The sequence below is a fragment of the Corapipo altera genome, unplaced genomic scaffold, assembly GCF_003945725.1.
Source record: "Corapipo altera isolate COAL_440 unplaced genomic scaffold, ASM394572v1 44, whole genome shotgun sequence".
Taxonomy (NCBI): domain Eukaryota; kingdom Metazoa; phylum Chordata; class Aves; order Passeriformes; family Pipridae; genus Corapipo; species Corapipo altera.
This window is the reverse complement of record NW_020884880.1, coordinates 11,780,992-11,800,304: the sequence shown is the minus strand read 5'-3', so window position 1 is coordinate 11,800,304 and position 19,313 is coordinate 11,780,992.

Below are 19,313 nucleotides of genomic sequence, written 5' to 3'. Positions count from 1 at the left end.
TTTTGGTTTTTTTTCTTTAATATAGTTCTTTAATATCTTCCTATCACGTTTTAGATTAAGAATCACCTTTTAGGTATTAAAAATCAGTTAAAAAATGAAAAAATTTTTACATCTGAGCAGCACCAACTTAGCTATTTTTTGTCCCTGTGAGTGAAATATGCAATACTACCCTCTCCCTGTGTACATAGAGTGCACTACACCAACTGTTTTGTTAGCTTACCAAGTTAAAAAAAGTATTCTGGTGCTCAGGGCAAAAACTGTCCTATTTGCTCACAGATTAGGTCAATCTTGCATCAGGGTGCTTAAAAATTATCAATCCACTAAACAAAAATCTTCCCTAATCTAGTTGCAGACAATTTGTTAGTGTCATGAATTATCCTGATCTATTGACTTTAAACCTTTGTAAAAGGAGAGACATGCTGTATAAGCTTCTCACAGTCTGGGTTTGAACTAATCAACTTCTACCAAAAGTGCATATTTTCTATAGGTATAGAGTTGGTGATAAAATAGATACAGATTATTTAAAACAGAAAAGACCTTTTTAATTTTTTTCCAATTGTCAGTTTTCAAAAGTACTAACAAACCAGTTCGAGATTTACATCCACCTCTCCTACAACTTAGTAAAGTTGTACTTTTCTGTTGTACTTTTCTGTTTCTTGCATTTCCTCTCTTGTGCTGGTGCTCAAGAGAAGATGTGGGAGAAAAAATAATGAAGGATGGAAAAGTGGAGTCGAAAAATGAGAGAATAAAATCCAAGTAAAGGCAGGAAGGCAGAAAGGAAGGAAAAAGAAATAGGGAAGGAAAGTAAAATCAACCTCTTGAGACACATTTATGAAAACTATTTGAAATAAAGTTTAGCTCCTTTTTTTTTAAACTTTTTCCCCCCTCATTTTAATTTCCATTGTGGTCTTCTAGGGAAGGAGAGATAGGTTTCTTCCCTGTGACCAGACAACAAGATGAAGGTGATGCTTCTACATGGCTAGTCCCAGTTGAGCAGAACTGAGCTGTCACAGCTGCCAACACATGAGCAGAGTGACTTGGGAAGTGCTATGGACAACCAGGGACTGGGCAAGGACTTTCAATGACTGCTGGCAGGAGGTAGCTAGTATGAAAAACACCTAAGTTTAGAAACTGAGAGGTGTTAGGGTGTTTCATAAAAATTCTGTTGCCCGTGTAGAGAGAGGATGGCCTCCTGACTGTTTTAGGTCAAAGCAACATATGATACTGATGGTTCAGGTATGTGCATAGTCTTTTCTAGTTTAGGCTTGCAAAACTGTATCCCATGTCAAAGGTTAGAGTTTGGCTTACTTTGGAAAACAATTTTCTCACTATAAATGCCTGCTCCATGCAGGGCTGCCAAATGCAGTTCAGGTTTTTTTTTGGAATTCCCTGGAACAGCAACAAAATGCAAAAATGCTGAAGACAGTGCACAGCATCAGAAAAGCAAAACTGTTGGGCCCCTCCACCACTAAGCAAAAGCCAAGATCCTAAGGCAGAAGGAGGTGTGCCCTCGGAGAGAAAGTATAGAAGTTGGAAGTGCTCCACTGCTGTGGCTCACTGATACCTCCCTCAGTGCAGTGATATGTACTTGTCTTCTGTAAATATCTCTCAGGAAGCTCATTTGAAAATGGCCTGCCAGACCTCAACTGTTTCATCCCAACACCTTCACCGTGTGGCCAGTATGGGGTTGAAGCTAACATGTCAATGACACACATTAACTAATAATCCCATCTGACTTCATCTGTTTGGTTTAAAGGTTTCACTACAGATTTTATTAGCTTGAGATTCAAATCCCAACCCTGTCACAGTTGCCAGGTTGTCCAGATGCTTGCAAATGATAATAAATTAGAAATACTTAATGCTAAAGATATTTAATAATATGTGAGGATAGAGACCTCCAAGCTGGAACACTGTGCCATGTGTGCTTTTACCTTGAGCTTGTTGTGGGATGTTTGTCTAAAATTTATTTTTTTTTTAAATTTTTTAATTTATTTTAACTTACATTATTTTAGTGGTCTCGCAGGTTAGAGAGACACTCAGAACCTGAAGCATTTTCATTCAATTCTGCTTGTAGCACTTCATGCTTCTAAGCATAAACATCAGAAGGTTTGTTAGACCCATTGCGTAAGGCATTATACTGGGGCTGACCACAGCAGTCTTCAGAAAGCGAGATGGATTCATCTGTGTGTCTGACAGAGCTTTGCTGCAGTTATATCTACATGTAGTGTATAAACCCCTGCCTATTTAGGAGAGATTTTTAAGGCTTTTGTTAAATACAAGGCAAACCCTGCACCAGCAGTGTTCACCCTTGGGTGTGGCATTGCTTGGTACAGCTAAAGGTGCTAAGAAGCTCTGCAGATTTCTCTTGAAAAATATGTCTGTTGAATTCTATATTCAGAAGGGAATTGTTTAAACCACAGTCCTCCCCCTGCTATCAGATTTGTAGAATCAGGCTGTTCCATACCCTCATTTCAGATCCTTGGGTACACAAGAAATAGAGGAAGTATAAGACTGGGCCTGTAGGTTGATAAAACCAAAAGAGGTTTTAGCACCACATAGTACAGATAGATATCTCACCTTCATTAACAGGGTTTAATGCTCTGCAAAACAGGGAAGGGGTTAAGGTATCAGCATCTGGGAAGCAGCTGGTGGGTTGGGAGGAAGAGTGCAGAAACAGGACTTAAAGCAAGGCTGCAGGTGTGCCTCTGAAATGTTTGGGGCTGATCTGTCAGACTGCAGCCAGCAGTGACAGAGGGCAGGTCCTGGGTGGAGTGAGGGTGATACTTGTCAGGGCTGAGGTGGGAAATGATGCCCAGGAGTCCAGCTGGGGGGTCTTGGTTAGAGCAGATAAAATAGCAAAGCTGAGGGAGTAGCTGGCAGTGTGAAGATGGCAAAGCTGATGCTTGTTGTCAAGCAACACCAGTGGTTGATTTTTAGGCTTGAGACAAAGTGCTAGTACATCTGTTAGAGTCAATCCCATTTCAGTGCTGAGGTATAAGACTTTTGGGATTGGACAAAGCAGTTTGAACTTTGTATTTCTGTATCTTTCTATATTCCTTCTGTGACCTCTCAGGAAAGACCTGTCTGTTTCTGAGGCATTAATTTCTAAATTTATGTAGCTCTGTTACCACCAGCAATGGCTCCTAAGCTTTTTTTTTATGGCAGTGATAGTCTTAGCCTCTGTCAGGCTGGTGACCCTGTTGACGTTTGCAGCCCCTTGTCCACAAGCCTGTTGTCGGGATTAGGACAGAGGCAATCTTCTAGCCCCTCAAAGCCCATTAGAAGCCACTCAACAAGATAGATACCCTATAAATACTCTGACTAGCTGTAATTTGAGTTTTTTTGGTTGTAGTTCCCTAGTGTGTTTGGCTACCTGCAGCGTGTGGGAAGTGACACAAGCTCCAGGACCACTCCTTACATGTTATGCAGCTCTTGTTCTTGGGCAGGTTACTCAGGCTGGAGGGATTTCTTCAGGTTACTTATTTCTGCCTTCCCCCACTACAGTGGGCTTTACTCCTATCCAGTAAATAGGTAGTGTGAGACCACCTGTCTTGAGAGCTACTTCTCCACATTGAAAGCTGACTGATAGGCATTTTGGTAACTTAGTCCCTGTTTTGGAATGTTTTTGGACAAATCTTGTTGCAACGCCTATCCATGCATGCAAAACCTTGTGGTTCAGCCAAAATCTCTTAGATACCTTGTTTCCTTCAAAATATGCAATATTTGGCCAAATACAAACAAATCTGGAACACACCAGCTCTCAGGGGCTAACTCCCCCAGGAAAAATGTCCTTTTCCACTATCCCAGCGAGACGGCATCCTGTCTTTGTCTTATGGAAATTCCAAAACCAAAATAGACAAACCCAAATATAAATACCTTTTGTCAACAGGCAGCGTTCTTGTCCAGCCCCTGCAGGAAGCCACTGAAGAGGGGGAGCCCCTTCAGGTAAAAACTTACCCGATGGTGCCCAAGGGGGTCCTGAACTCTGACAGATTCCGTAGCTGGGTGGAGAAGGTGTCGTGCCTGCGGTCACCAAATGATGCTGAAAAATCCAGTATGAAGAACTGCTCAGAGACTTTTTGTCTTTAAGCAGCAAAGGTATTTGCAATGTTGGGAGTGAGACAGGTCGCCCTGCACAAACTCGCTCAAAGGTATCACACAACATCAGGGTTTTTATACAGTTTTCATATCTGATTTTTATACATATTCATATGATTGCAACATCTATTAATGATAGGTAGAGTCTAGGAGGAGCTTAGGGTGCTGCTTCTCTTGGCAATCAATTTCGGTGGTAGATCCGGCCTTTGAGTCAGGGGTCTTTTTCTCATCTTCCTTGTTCTGACCTCTCTACCTTTCTTGCCCCGATCACTGAAGCCTGGAGAAAACCTTGGCTCCGTGCCTATTTCTCCTATTCAAATGTCTACCTTATGTAACCTTATCCTAATTTATTACCTCTAGGCTTATTGTATACTGCTTCTAGCATTCTTCTAAGTTTTTGGTCCATTGAACAGAACAGAAGAAGTCTTAGCAGTACAGGCAGAGTAGATGTTAGGGGGACCTATCTTAGTTAGCTCCTTTGGACCTGACCCTCGTTTCACTTGCTGCTGCTCTATCCTTTCTGAACACTTGAGGTGTCTGCAGCGTAAGCACATAAATGTGCACAAAGTGGTACATGGTTTGGAAAACATGAGGATTTTCAAAGGAATGGCTTCTGTAGTCTACTTAGAGGTTAGGAAACATCTGTGCCTCCAATTCTAGTAAATTGCTCTCTGATGTTTCTGGTTTTATTATATATTTATCTATTTTTCAGAAACAGAGGTCCCCCTGAAAGCTTTAAAAGAAGTTCTCTCAATTTGTTGTTTCAAGTCATCAGATAAGTATGTTTTCTAGTAAGAAGGTTCATAGGGATTGGTCTGGTAAACCCCAGCCCATTTGGAAATGGACAGGTGAGCAAAGCCACATGTAGAACAGTCTGGGATCATGGTGTTCTCATGGATAACACAGAGCGTCACTCTGGGACTTCTCACAACGTTGAGTGCTATAAGGATTGCACTGTTTGGCCACAAATGGCTAATGTTGTGCAGAGCCTCCATTTGAGCTTTAATAAAATGTTTGAGTTTTGTTAAACAGAGAATGCTTTCCAAGGAATGCAGAATGCAGAGGATCTCTTCCAATCAGGCTGGAGACCAGTGCTGGGATGGGGTTGGAAGGCAGAAGACGAGGTGCAAGGACTCGGGGCTCATAAACAACCTTCACCTTTGGACTGCAGGCACATCTCATCAGGAAAAGCAAGTACAGAGCCCAGGCTTCAGCCTCACCATGTGTGGGGGATTTGAATGCAGAGACTGAAGCTGGAAGAAAGGCTATGCCAAGCACTTCTCCGGTACTCAGCAGTAGGAAAATGTTGCTCATATCATTAAGAAGTGTGCGTACACTTTCTAAAGGGTTTGGTTGAGAAAGAAACCAGAAGACACCAAACATGTTTATATAAAGCCTTTCCCTGAGTTAAGAGATGTCAGATATAAGTTGTCATTGTTTATACTCTTAAACACAAGAGGAAATAGCCTTTGGTTTAAATTTTTGGCAGGCCAAGTTATATAGCCTGCCCTGAGGGATACTTGCAGCTCCAAAGGAGGAGCTTTTCTCAGGCAGAGAGACTTCTGGGGGGACATCAGCTGGGCATGGCACAATGCTAACCTGGCTGGCCAAGCTGTGCTGCTCTGCACTAGAGCTTGGTGTTGCTGTCATTGTGCTACAGCTGCTGTGGGCACCCTTAGTGCACGGTAGGTCTGTGTATTGGTACCTTCTCCTCCTGCACAGTCCTTCCTGCTCAGAGGTGTGTGTGGGCAGCAGGCAGCTGCTGGTAACTCCTCTGTGTGCCCAATGACAGCGGCCCAGCAGGCTGCTGCCCTGGTAACAGCACACAGCTGAGCCCCTGCAACACTGCCCTGGCTGTGGGCTCACCCCAGGGCAGGGAATGATGACCAATCCAGTGTGTTGGCATACAGATGGTTACAGCCAAAGAAAATAAAATTAATTAATATAAGCTCCATCAAGGTGCCTACATTCCACTTAGAAAATATTCAAGACACAACTACACTGCAGAAATGCACTTAACCACCTGGATCCATATGGCGAGGAGGCACTAGGTACTTAAGCTTGGCCCTCTGAAGGTACAGTTTCCAGGGCCAGATAGGAGTACCTAGTTTATGTTCAATGCCTCCTTGCAGCCCTGTTTACTATGCTTCTGATTTAAGCTGTGTTAGAGGTAAAACCAGAGTGTCAGTGAACATGCAGTGCTTGTCATACAATCTGTTGCTTGACTTCTTTTGCAGTCCAGTACAGGAAACAACGAATTCTTAGGATGTAATGTGTGTTGGCTTTTTTTTTTCCCCAGGATTTTTCTTGAAATATAACATATTTTGTTGATTCAATTTTTATGTATAATCATTTTTATTAGACATGGTTATGAAGATTTTTGTGTTTTGTTCTCTGCCCTGTGTTGTCTGGCTCCTCTTTAAAAGAAGGCAGTGCCGCAACCTGTTCATCTGCTCATCTACCAGGCCATCTGCAGTATAACTGCTGAACCTGCAGGCCATTTTTAACATCTCTAGACAGAGCAGTAACCATCTCAGACGTGCTCCTAAACCTTGGAAAACTGATAGATGTGCGAAGATAGAAAAAAGGTTCAGGGAAGAAAATCTCTAGGGGGTATTCAAACATTAGCGTTATTTAATGTTCCAGCTCATCAAAGCCACACGTGTATGGGTTGGTCAGCCACAAGTGCCTCATTTGGAGCCAGTCATTTGCTCAGGTTTTAGTGAGGGAAGGAAGGAGTCAGCTGATGGCACTGTTCAGTGGTGGGAAAGGGAAGGGAACAGGAACAGTGGTGGGGATGAAGCCAAGGACCTGCAGTTACTGCAGAACGGAATGCATGACTGTAGACAAGCCAGCTTTGTTAATTTTGCAGTGTCTTTTTCTATTTTTTCCCAGGAAAAGCTGGTGTGTTGTGGGGGGAAAGGACTGTAGGAGTAAGACAAGAAAAAATATCAACCCAGAGTTGAAACAGTCACTTTTTTTATCTCTAGAGGAAAAAAAAGGTGTCAAAATGAAGATTCTGCTCAATGCTGAGCAGTCAATTTTCTGTGAATGTATCAAAATTTAATTAGCTCTTGTAGAAGCTTTGGTATTGATGCAGAGCAATGGGAAAACATAAGACATAAACCAAGAATATTTGTAAAAATGCCATTAAAGATTTCTGTTTTCAAGAAGTGACAGATTAACTAACAAAATAATCAATTTTATTGGACAAATTGGTTAGAAAAGTGTGTTGCCTGGCTTTTCTCCAACACCAATAATACTATTAAGAGCAGCCATGGAATTGATGCCAAATTAAAAGAAGAACAGTCTGAACTCTGAGTGACAGAAGTGGCCTTCTGCCAGTAAAGGCAAGTATGAATGCACAAGGAACATTTTCTTTTTGTTTTTGTATTTACATTTGGCATTAAGAAACCACCAAATGGCTGTTAACATCTGAGGTGGTATAAATCTAAATAGGCAAAGGACAGAACAGATTTTAAAAGCGTTTCCCAGCAATTAATCTTGAACACACAGCTACCAAGTATTCTCACTCTTTGAGTGCAGCACCACAAAATAAATTACTGTTTCACATTTTTATTAGTATTTCATTAGCAATAAAATCCAAAATGTTTGACAAACTATATTTTTAAAATTTTCTGCGGGTAGGTTTCAGGCAAGAGAGATATTTTTGTTTAGTTTGTAGAAGGGTTAGAATTTGAGATCTCTGAGGCATTTACTTCTTTAGCACTGAAGAGCCTACTCTCCTCCTGTTGAGGCCTTTTTTTATTTTCGTTGTAGATCTGAGATCTCAGTAAGGCTCTTCCTTGAGGAGGGTGCTAGGCACCCTGAGGAAAGGATTTGAAATCCAGCCATGGATAATAAATGTTTGGGAAACATTTTTGCCTGATGGTTGAAACTTTACCAGTGTACTTAACACCATAGATCAGATCTTAGCTGCCATAAATTGCCTTCTGTGAAGCTACTTTACTTCACATTAGCTGAGGATCTGGCCCCATATGTTTGATTTAATGGCAACTCCAGTTCAGTCTGAGAGCAAATTATGATGTGTACTGAATGGCTGCTTTCCAGAGGTTAGCTGGACCATTCCAACAGGAGAGGCCCAGAATGTCTCTGATCTCACTTATTCAAACTAAAGACAGTGAAAGTTGTCATGGATGTGGGAAATGATTACATTGTGATGCATGTATATACTTCTAATTCCCAATAGCCTCTGCTTGTCATTTCACTATAAACACATTTTCTGAAGTGACCATTCCTACGAGGAAAATTCTGAATATAGTTCATGATTCTGATACTGAGTGATTTTTTTTCTTTCCAGAGACAGTGTTTTTGTTACCCACTTTCTACTTTCATAGGATTGTATGTAAAAGAAAGGTGTAGAAGATGCTAATTTCAGGGAGGCACCGCTCTTAATATAGTTCTTCAAAGAGGTTTGCTAAGTGCCTGTCCAGTCACCCAGTTTATTTAATAATTTTTTTCCTGATTGATAAAAGTTCATTATGTAATTCTATCCTACATGGAGAAATAGTAGAAATTTGTGAACAAGGGTAATGAAGATTGGTTCTGATAAAACAAGAACTCTTAGGATATGTTGCTTAAAAACTGAGGTTCCAGGTTCACTTTAAAAATACTACTGCAGGTCCTGTAATGAAATGAACTGAAGCCCAATCCTGCTGACAGATCAGGCCAGATCTGCAAGCTGCTACGAAAGAGTCTTTCGCTGCTATTTGCAATCACTTTTATGGGCCGGTCAAAATGTCTCCATTTCAGATGTTGACAAAAATGTTGTTGAAATCATAATACTGACAACCCATTCCTATCAACAAATGGGACTTATTTTTGTGAAGACAAGTTGCTCAAAATGCTCAGTTGGAGGCGCATGGAATATCATGAATACCAAGGGGATAACAGAGCAGTGGTCATTGTTTCTACCATAAAGCTCAGAAACAAATTCAGCCTATAACAAAACCAACCAACCAACCAAATCCACTCTGAAATCTGTTTAACAATAGCAGGTCCTTTCAACTAAAAAATAATAAGTGGGCAACTCTGTCCTCAATATGTTCTTGTACTGAGCATAATCAGAGGTGTCAGTGCCAGAAGTCAATATACCATGACTGTGGGGTTTTTTCCAACTGTATCTGAGCACAGGAAGTGTGAAGTATGATACAGGAGAGCTTTTCTTGTGCTTTCCAGTCTTCTTGGATGGAAGGATCAGAAAGTTTGGATAGGATCTGGGTTATACTGGCACTCACAAATGCTTTTCCAGCCCAATTCTGGTCTTCAAACCATCTGAGGTTTACCCATTTCTAATATATTTAATCTTATCTAATCTGTTTTTTATTTAAACAGGGATTAATTGCATTTCTTTGTTCTTTGGTGACTTGATGCTAATCACATGCAGCACACTCCTTAGGATCAGTTACAAGAATGCCTGAATTGCTACCTTAGATGATGAAAAACATCTGTGAGAGGAAGTGTAGCAAAGGGGAAAGGAAAAAAGAGGCAGATGGCTGTATTTCGGGCCTTAGTTGTTGTGGCAGGAGCACTTTTCAAATGGTTCAGTGGGTTCCTCTCTCTGATTAAGATTTCTAAGTGGGTTTTTTTCTACCTTATTCCTTCAGTTCTGGTGTTGCAAAGTTTCTGAAAGCCTAAAATAACCCAAAAATGTCTTTATGGAGCTAAACTTGTATAGCTGGCAAATTTACACTCAAACCATATTAATTCTGTTGCACAAGGTTTCTTGCGTATCTTAGCACTGACAAAATCCCTAAGATGTGAAGTGGACTTGTAACATTGTAAGGTGAAGGCAAATCCAGAAAAAGAAAGTAAGAGAGACTGTAGCTTTAGCATAAGAAGATTTGAAATTGGGGGCAAGACGATGCTGTGAAGCCCATCAAGAAACATATGTGACATATGTGCTGTTAAACACAGAAGCAAAGTGTCCATCAAGTTGGGACATGCACAGATTGGACCACAGTTCAGACATATATATAAGAAACAGGCCTTTGTTGTTGTCAAGAGACCTCAATACAGCCCCAAACTGAGCAGTGCTGATATGACTTTAATTTTTTATTGAACCTAGCTTTCTCAGTGGCTAAAGGAAGTGGCTTTCAAAGTTTTTCTCAATATGGATCTGTAATGGTTTTCTAGGGTGTCCACAGAGAGAATTAAAAACTATGCATGACAGATTGGCTTTTCGTATGCTGCCTTAGAAGTGGTCCCCCTGTGCCCAAGGGTCCACTGACTGTCAAGAATACCTTTGGTCTAGGGGATGTTTCAGTCCTAGTAAAGCCAATGACAAAATTATGAGTTTCATAGTAGTCAGAAATGAAACCTCAGCAACTCTTCTGGTGTTCAAGAAAAAAAGAAAACATTTCATTTCATGACTGGATAGGAGGCTCAGTAATGTAGACAGTTTGTCTTGCAGCAATGCCAAAAATATCACCTGTGTTTTACAGGAATAAGCAAAGGGACTTCAACAGCCCTGTCTCTGAAGAGTGGTGTATCAATCCAGGGGTTAAACTTATATAAGCTCCATAAAAATGCACAGCATCAGCTCAACTGACTGTGTATGGCCTGCTTTAAAGGGATCTTGTGGGGAAATCAAAGTACCTTTCATATGACTGTCAGTTAAAAGGCTAACAAAATGTCCAACATTGCCCAGTGTCTAAAATCTAAACCAGGATTGATCAGCATTCATGATATTTAAAATGAATGTTACAATTATGTCCAGAGTCTACCTTATTGCAAGTCTATTGGCTGTCTTACAAAGCCTGAAACAGTGTGGTTGACATGTCTTATTTCATGTATGCCCTTGAGTATGCAACATATTTAAATCACACTGGGCATAGTTAAGTATGTTTTTCCACATGCTGCTTTAATGGAAAACTAAACTGAGGCTTACCTGCAAGAAGCAGCATTTCAACATGTCAGCATATTCATACTGACTGTAGCTCTTGCATACGTCAGCAGGAACAAGGACTTAGAAAAACTCTCTTAAGGTAAGCTCTGGTATAAAATGTGTATAACAACATTTATTTAACTCCCACAGGAGTTTATGAGGCTTAATTAATGCCAGCAAATTGGTTTAAGATCTTTGTGTGAAAGATGATTTAAAACTGTACTCTTGCTAGTGTTTCAGAGCTGTGAGATCTCCTAAGGCTTTGAGTTGAGCTGTGGAACAGAGCAAAGCACACACGTGCAGGTGTATTTGAGCAAGTAAAAACTTATGACCTGTGTTCTCTGCTCATATTGCAGATTGTCCGTCAGACCCAAGGCTGATACACTGAGATAAGGAGATGAAGGCACCGGTCCTGCAGGTCCCAGTATGCCTGCAAGAAAGAGATCTGTGCCAGATACCTTTGCAGCTTTGGTTGATGTTGGCATTTTTTGACTTCTGAGAAAACATAAGTGTGATCTGGAGGGCCAGCATAGACTGCTCTGCTCAGCTGGGAAACTTGCCTGCCCCAGGTACCCAGTGTATCTGGTTCTGAAGAAACAGCGGGGATGGGGGGATACAGCAAGAGATGCTTGTGTCCTGAGCACCCCAGGAGAATTTTGCTTCCCTTTTCCTTGCTTTTGGTACTCCAGAGGGCAGTGAAGCTTCACACAACCCATTTGCTCCATCACTGCTGCATGTGAATGACAATACAGCACACCCAACAGAAACACCACATCAAATATGCAAGAGGACATTACAATGAATCAGATCCAATGCATATGGTCTACTTAAAAGCCAAACAAAGCTGAAAGTTTAATTGAGACTGGCCAGAGGAAGGGAAAACTTCAGAAGCAAATAGTTGCAAATGTAAAGTTGCTTGTGTTGGAGCTTCTCTGTTTTTTTGTCTGAGACTTGTAAAGTAAAATTGCAAATTCTTTCTCAGGTATCTTCCTAAAGCATTGCTTTGCAAAGCTTGGACTACCCAGGGTTGATAGACTTACTAAGTCTTTTACAAGTGAAAGCTTGGAGTAGATTTGAAAATAACTTAGTATCTAGTTTAAAACAACAGTACTGTCCTCATCAACTCTGAGCACTCTTAAATGACTGAGAAATTTAGATGGCAGGACAGATAACTGAGAAATGCCAGCTGAACTAGTATTTTTCAGCCCATGAAAAACAAGGCAGAAAGTGCCTTATCTGAAAACCCAGATGGTACCGCGTGATTTTGGAACTAAGTAAGGAGCTGGCTTTGACTTAAAGTGTCAGGCATTGCATATGAGTGCTTTATAAAACCCATTAAGGACCCTCTTCCTCAAGATGTCTCTGAAGGCAGACACAATGGTAAAGAATAGTGCTCGAGAAGATTGTGACATTTGACCGAATTTCCATTATGATAAATTGCATATAAATTGATAGTTGATTATGTATCCACTCTGGAAGTATTTGGACTCCTGTAGGCAGAATGATGGGTCATTGGAATATCAGACTAAAATAAACCTTCTAAATGTGCCCATGGGTTTAATTCTGTGGGTTAACAAAAACAAAACTAATGGCCTGTGAAGGTTATCCATTTACAGTAGCCACAGATCCAACAGTATCAGAGACAGACCTGAAGGTGTTCCTTGTTCCTGTGGACAAGTAGTCAATGCCCAGAGACCTCTTTCTCTGGGAGCTTCAAACACATTCTTCTTTCAGAAAATTGTCTGCATTTCTATGGAACACAAGATTAGCTAAAGATCTCTGATCAACATTTTTCTTTAACCACCATGTAAACAGGAAAGTTTCCTTTATTAGGTGTACAATAGGCGGAGGCTGAGAATTTTGCTGTCTCTAATAAAGTTTCTGAATCCTCAAACCGAAACTTGATAAGTCCCAGTGGATTTCAAACTTTGAATTTATAGGATATGCTTCTCTTTATCAAAATCTTGTAAAACAGGCACCAAGGGGAACATGAAAAGTAACCTAGTTATAAATACTTGAACTATATGGTAAATTGTACACTAGAGGCAAGAAAGAAGGAACTCCCCAATTCAAGAGACAAGTTAGTAAATGTGAAGGACTGTGTGATGCCAGAATATGTTTCTCCCATTCCATGTCCAGTGGGACTGAAGTAACAATTGCTTCAAAAAAAGCCCACTCCCTGTCACTGTCTCTTCAGCTCTACTCACCATGTAAAAGCAATTAAGGAATCATTATTTTGAAATTCCAACTCAACCTTTTTTTTTCAGTTTTCACTTTATTTTAAAAATATCTATACTTCTTAGCTTCACTCATGTCAAAATATTGGCTGTGAGGAATTATAACCTGATAAATCTAAGAGAATAGGAAGCTTTGCTTTTGGAATCTTTGGGAAATTAATCTGATGTCTTTTCCAATAGAGAAAAACAAATACTACTGCCTTGCTCCTGATTATCCTGTATTTTCCTACAATAAAAAGCAGTTTTGCCTGTGAAGCAATGTTAATCAATGAAAACCACTATTTGGGATGACCTGCAGTGATGAAGGACTGGTTCTCATTCTCCAGAAATCTGGGCAACATTTGAGGGCCTGTGCTAAGTATCAGAGGAGGCAGGATTTTCTCCCTGAGTGCAATGGGAGGTTGTTTTGGAAGTCATAAGAGGTTACTTTGGTGTCGTGTCTTCTCTTGAGGCATGATCTAGCTTCCTATACACTCAATGGAGAGACTCTCTTTAATTTTGACAAGGAAACCATTAAACAAATACACTAGAGCAAAATAAATTAGTTCAGCCAGGAAAATAGTACACTATTTATGTTCTTTGTAATGTTGCTGACGAATATCTTGTTCTTAACTTCCCTTATGGCCTTTTATTTTGAATTAACAACCTGGTTAGCTTAGAGATGATGTATGTTTCCTTACTATTTAGGACATATTTTCTATGTCATATATGGAATTTTTGAACATTTTGCCTAATGAATGTGAAGTTGCCGTCACTCCCATGGTTTCAGTCTGGTCATAGTTAGAATTTTTCAGACCACACACATAGGCCAACTTCTTACTTTTGACAAGAAAAAACCCCAACTGAGCTCATAAATTATATTCATAAACATTTAGTGTACTCATATGCGTGGCTTTCTAAATAAAGAGTAGGAAAACCAAGACCTGAGGAAACCTGGTAATTCTGGGGAAGAATAATGCATTTTGTTGGGGAGAAAAACCTTCTACAAAATCAGGAGAACTATAATTTATTCCTGACATTTAAAATAAATCATGTTTTTGTACAAGTATAATGCAAATGAAACTACTTCCAGAAAATCAGTATGGGCTTTGACCAACAGAAATACTTGAAATATTGAACACTGGAAGTATTCAGCAATAGTGAATAGCATAGGAAAATGTGATTTATTATGCCAGGAGAGAGACTCTAATCACATGGATCCCATTCTTAAAAGTGGGCAGTGGTCTTTTTCTGCTCATGACCCTTCTCTGTTAAAAGAAAAAATAAGCTGCAGTAGAAGTGTCAGTGGCTTGTGGCTGGTGGGAGTAGCAGAAAGAAACCTTCCCAGGCTCCTCCCTTGAGCTCAGCCTTTCTTGTCTCCTGCAGAAAACACAATTAATATATCTTCTTTTTTGGGGGGTGTGGGGTGGTGGTGGGGTTTGTCTCTTTTTTTTTTTTTTTAAATTTCTTCTTGTATTGATAAAAAGGTGGGGTTTAGGGTCTTTCTGTCTTTTTCTTTTTGTGCATGCAGAAACAGTCTTGAGTTAACATACTTCTTTTCTGCAGCTTTGCAGAAATTATTATTACATTGGCTAATAATAATAATAATAATAATAATAATAATAATAATAATAATAATGTGAGCAACACAGCAACACACTGTGTTTGGACCAAACTAGCTCCTGAAAAATGCCAAGTGTCATCTAAGAAATATGTAGTATCTTCATATAATCATAGAATGGTTTGGGTTGGAAGGGACCTTTAAAGGTCATCTAGTCCCTCTTCCACTGTAACATTGCTCACAGCTCCATCCAAACTGACCTTCAGTTCCTCTTGACCTCAGGTCTGGCCTTGGTTTGACCTTCTGTGAGAAGGCTTATACCACCTACCCAGAAGGATTAAGCTCTCTACAGTGCTGATTGTTCAATCCATACTATTTGGTTGCCTTTGTAGCATACTGCAAAATTTTACATATTGAAGACAGGAATGACAATTACACCCAAGGCAAGATTGTTGCCTAGAGTTCGAGCATCATCTTGGTTTTAAATTCAACACAGTTTTCATGAGGCTTACAAAGAAATCTCTCCTCTCATCTTCTTGTTAAAATTCCCCTCTTTCTTAGTATGATTATATTACATTTCCTATTTTTTTTTACACAACCCTATCCCAAAGTACCCTAAATTGTTTGGTCACCCTCTATCATTTGGGTAAAAAATTTGCGAGGCAAGCTAAAAAGGGTCAGGGGAGATGTTTATGTGCAGGATCCTATCAAATTGCAGCAGTGAAAGAGTTCAGAAGACATATGTGACCAATTTTCACGGGTAGCTGATAGGAGAACAGTTGCCTGGGGTAAGAGCTGAAACTCATGCATCAGTGAAAATTATCACCCCCCGAATCTGTGTCCAGATGTGCACCCCTCATCTGACCTTGTATTATTTTCAGGTGTCCATGTCTTTGCCCAGGTATAGGAATGGACGCTTTGAGGTATGTCTCTGGAATATATTTCAGAGTCAGACATTTGATAGGGCTATGAGAGACCATTTTTTCTTCACTCATGCCATAGTGCTGATCATTGATAAAACATATTCAGAACATGCAAAATAATTGCTCACCAAATTTATAGTAGTGTAAACAAGAATAGGGCAGCCTGCTCTATCACTACAAAGCTGAGGGCTAAGGTATGAGAACCGTGAATAATGCTGTTAACATACCTTTAAGTTACTCCACATTAGCCCTGAAGGCTCCTTGTTTTACTGTTACAGCCATAGGACAAATATCTCTTCTGCAAAAGAAATGACATAATCTTTAGACACTTTATCCAACCCCATTCAAGAGATGGGTATGCCTGTCTATAGTGCCCTGGGGTAATACTTTAAAAAATTTGGCTGGGTGGGAGGAGAGAGTAAGGGTACACAGTGTTCATGCTCTGTCCCTGTTATAACAATGCCCATTTCAAGCACTGCTTATGAACTTGTGTCATGTGTTGGACTAGTAATTAGCCTTGAGGCATGGTCACAGGGTAGGTCACAGGGCTGAGGGAAATCCTCAGCTCCTGAATGTTACCCTTATGACACACACTTGAAATGCAGTGTAAGAATGCAAGTGAAATATTTGAAGGCTTAGAGTGAAAAAAGCTCTCCAGATACCCCAGTGAGGAAGGGAATCTGGGGAACAACTCTAAAGAGGATTTTCTACTGGAAGGTACAGCACTGTGGCAAGATCAGAGGGAAGAGAAGTTACCTACATTTAAATTCTACTGAGGCAGAAATGAAATGGGTCCAAACTTTATAGTAGTTCTGTGTTCTGAAATGTGTAGCACTTAGTAAACTTAAATGGAGACGAGATGTTTGTGCTAGATGGAGAAGCACATTTCTCACCCAAAGAACTTGTAAAAGGCATAAGAGACTGCAGAATTCCACTTGTATGTATCTGTTAGGTTTTTGTTGGAATATTGCTACATGATTTTTCATTAACTCCCAGGAAGCCTCTTGGATCCCTATTCCCTGGCTTCTAAGCTCAGGCTTAGGTGATTTTTTGTCAATGCTTAAAAGTGACCAGTGGTACTAGTGAAGAATATGATATCCTCATATCATGTTCCCCTACGCTGTATTTACTACGTTTATGTTAAAAAAACACCCACTACTGGATTTTAAAACACTAGACTAGAAAGATGAAGAACATGTTTTGGAGTTTCAAATGATACATAATGTTGATTAATAGTGACCTAGAGGGTCAACTGAAATTTAGGGCTAGAGTTTCCAGTAATGGAGGAGAAAATTACCGAAAAGCAAAAATCCTAGTTTTCTTCCTTTAGGCATAATAATAGCCATTGTCAAATTTCAGAAATATAATACTGTGGAGCTGTCTACTGAAGGAAGCTGCTGAAAGCCCTATTAGTAAAGTCATAGGGAACAGGACTGAACAAATTTGGGGAAGGTACCCTGGGGAAAATTCAGGGGGGTGGTGAGATGATCTGAGGGCTGTTTTGATGTCTGCTATTTATGACTTTAAATCATGGTATTACTGCAATATTACTGCATAGCCAGTAGTAAAACAGAAGAGAAGGAGCAAAATAGTGGGATGCATTGAAAAAGACAAGGAGACTTCTGCTAATGCGAGAAATAAAGCTAAATATCAGCAGACTTTCAGAGGGGAATAGGTGAATTTCTGCTGTACACTTGTGGGAAGACTATCTTTGGGGGTGAATAATTGCTCAAAGGCCCAGTACATAGGCAGAGGTTCATACCACACTAAACTGAGTAGCGCTGAAAGTCATCTAATACAAGGGAAAGGAGAAGGGCCCATACTTTAACCTCTGCCTGAGGTCCCCATAAATCTGATGCTGACTCTGCCTGAGAATGCCAGAGATGAGAGGAGATGGGTAGAGGGCAAGCCTTGTCACACCTGCAACCCTTATTTCATTCCTGTCACAGCTGCAGCTCCTGTCTCTTGAGGACCAACACCATTCTTCTCATTTCATAACCCAGGATGAGGTTGCAGATTTGGTAACCAATTCTGCAGGACACCGTGGGGTGGGACAGAGTGCTGGAAATTAACCTCACTGTATTTTAATTTTCCTTCTATGTTCTGTGAGTGAGCCAGCACAGCTTAACTGGCAAGGCCCATAGAAAGAATAAATCAACATAGTGGGAATGGAGTTGCCGTGATTTATACAGCTGAAATCCTTGTGTCTGTATTTTCAGTTTGCTTCTGTAATTTATTGACTTTTTGTCCTTATGGTTTGACTCTGCCTTCCTTCAAGGGTATCACACTGCCATTCCCACTTCATAGTATTTCATCACAAAACAGAAAGCCACTTACTCTTTAGGAGTTATTTGATGTCTAAGAACTCTTTCATCTCCATGGTGTTATTTTAGGATAAGAACCAAGGCATTCTGGATGATATTACAATTTAACACTTGTAAATATTTCATTATCAAGAATGACCTGTTCTCAAGTCCTCCCACACGAGAGTTTTAGAGCACAAGGAGGTAAGCGATGGCAGTCTTTCCCTGATGAACAAAAACTAACAACTTCAGAAGATGAGGTTCTCTAAGACCTAAAAATGGAAATTGATTCCACAAATAGGAATTGGTTACAGTTAGGATTTTTGTGAATTTATGATACTTATGAAAATGCTTCTGTCTTCCAACTGAACTACATGGCATGGCTGTGCAGGTTAATAGGCAATCAGATAAGACTCTTCTCTGACGTAAGTATTTGTGGAAACATCAAAATTATAGGTGTTTCATCTGAAATTGAATCCAGAAATATAAACTGGGATAGGCATGTGACACAAGCATGATTTTTACCCAAGTATGGCAGGAAGAAATTGCCTGTCAATATATCACATTATAATATGATATGACTGCTCATGCCCATTTTTTTCATCCTAAGTGGAGGTAGATACATGAGAGAGACAAGACAGATACGAAAGATATTTCAGATAGAGACTGCAGACAAGAGAGACAGAAGAGTGAGTGGGAAAGCATGAGAGAGACACAATTACTTCTGAAGATGATTAGACAGGTTCAAGTTATACTTCATATTAATTTTGAAGAGTTCTCTTGGGCTCACATGATGCTCTTTTGGGGTTTACGCTGGGCAACTAAAGTCATAGACAAGCTCTCTGTTTCATGTAAATGTCATCCCATGGAAATAAAAGTAGAATTTAACTGAGTTTGACAGTCACTTTTATTCACAATTGGTTTTTAATGTTAAAAAAATACGATTTCAAAGAATAAATAAGTAATCGCTGAGTTTGGTCCCATAGTGCAATCTGCATGTCATTGATTCCTCATTCAGTAATTAATATGACACAAATCAGGAATGTCTATGTTACTGTTAACAACTAGAGCTGGGCTTGATAACTACCTGCATTTGTATCTTACTGTCCGCCTGCCTTTGTAATTGAAAAAAATAGTCCCAGTGTGATTAATAATCTGTTTATTGTTAACAGTTATGAGGAAGTGGTCTGCAATGAGATGAACATTTTAAAGTAGCATTACTACTCCTGGTATCTGTTCATGAAACAATCATAATATTTAATGATTTTTTTTGTCTCACAGATGTTAGTCGCCACCATCTTCATA